This window comes from Propithecus coquereli, unplaced genomic scaffold, assembly GCF_000956105.1.
Source record: "Propithecus coquereli isolate 6110/MARCELLA unplaced genomic scaffold, Pcoq_1.0 Scaffold94, whole genome shotgun sequence".
NCBI classification, from domain to species: Eukaryota; Metazoa; Chordata; class Mammalia; order Primates; family Indriidae; genus Propithecus; species Propithecus coquereli.
In genome coordinates this window covers 593714-595359 of record NW_012155729.1, presented here as the reverse complement: position 1 = coordinate 595359, position 1646 = coordinate 593714, and the positions used below count along the sequence as shown (strand labels likewise).

The following is a 1646-nucleotide window of genomic DNA, read 5'->3' as shown; positions in this document are numbered from 1 at the left end:
AATAAATAAATAGTATTTGCCGGTGAGCAGAGTGTGGGCTTTCAGAATTGCAGTGGCAGAGAGGCTGTTCGTAAAGGGCACCGAGTCCTGCACAGCGGGACTCCTCACCCGCGGCCCCCACCTGCACGTGGCTGGGTGACTCCTGTGGGACCATCCTGTGCACCACAGGTGGCTGGCAGCATCCTGGGCTCTGCCCGCCCAGTGCCATGAGCACCCTTCTCCTGTGACAGCCAGATGATAGCAGTTGTCCCTGGGGGCCACTCAGCTGAGTCACTCCAGCTGAGAACCACTGTTCCAGTCAGGCCATAGTGTAGGAGAGAAAAATAACAACGCGAACGGCTAATGTTCATGTTACGCGGCTTCAGTTTATGGAATATGTGTATGTTAATATTAATTGTACCTTGATTAATGCACTTCTTAAAACTTATAGGTAGATTTTTCAAATTTGAAATCTTAAGATAGCTTTACTATCCTTAAATGGTACATAATAATGAAGAAAAAAGTAATTTCTTACAAAGGTAAATATTTTATAAATTCAATAAAATAATTCATTTCTTGATAACCCAGAACAGTTAATTTATAATTTCAGGCAAGACTATGTAGCAAGTATTTATTTTATTGGAAAGTAAAAGCAATAAAAAATTACCACATTTTAATACTGTTGTCTGGTTTGTTAGTTTTAATACAATAAATTGCTTAAATGTGATAAATGTAATAGTTTCAAATGCATTTTGTAGTATTTTTTCTAGTTTTTTTTTTTTTTTAGTTTTATTTTCTAGGAAGTTTTAGACTGAAAGCCACATGTAATTAGTTACTAGGCTGTCAGTTGGCACTTTGCGAGTACTTGGCCAAAGGTGGGCATCACGGCTGTGTCCCTGGATTGCTTCCCAGATGTGCACGTGTGAGTGGTCTCTGACCCGATGGACCCCCAGGACTCCGTCCTCTTGTGAAGAGTAGCGTCCCCCTCCTGGAATGTAGCTGCTTCTGACCCCAACGGCAAATGTGTTGGGTTTGAACGTTATTTTTATTTATTTCTTTCTTTTAATGCTTAAACATAGACATTTGGTTTATTAGAAGGCAAAATGTATATTACTTTCTATATCTATAAACGAAGAAGGCTTATCAGCATAAAGACAGTTTTCAAGAATGTGAACTATTCTCAGCATTATCCCTCCACTCGGTAAACTAACTGCAGTGATGAGTACAGGGCTAGGAACTCCTTGTGATAAAATGAGAGGGATTTGATGAGGCACCATTATAGCACGTCGAAACTTCGGAAACACTAGATCCCTTCACTTCTCTGCGTTAAACTGAAGCCACTTCTGTTCCCTGCTCCTTTCTCATCTTCTCCAAATTGCCTCTCGCTGTAGGAGAGGACCACTCTTAGTTCCAGGGAAGCCAAGGGCAATGGAAGAGAGTGAGCCTCTGAGGCACCAGAAGAAAAATACCGCAGGCTCCTGCATTTAGACAGGAAGCCAGGGTAGGATCAGAAGGTGAGGCCTGGCCGGGCGCAGTGGCTCACGCCTGTAATCCCAGCACTCTGGGAGGCTGAGGCGGGCGGATCCTTTGAGTTCAGGAGTTCGAGACCAGCCTGAGCAAAAGCGAGACCCCGCCTCTACTAAAATTAGAAAGAAATTAATTGGACA

General features: G+C 43.0%; 1 protein-coding gene across 2 annotated transcripts in view; it reads left to right on the top strand.

The window, feature by feature from the left end:
- The window catches only part of IDI1 (isopentenyl-diphosphate delta isomerase 1), a 12490-nt gene that overhangs the window by 8408 nt on the left and 2436 nt on the right, over positions 1 to 1646 (top strand). The gene's annotated exons all lie outside the window — the stretch shown is intronic.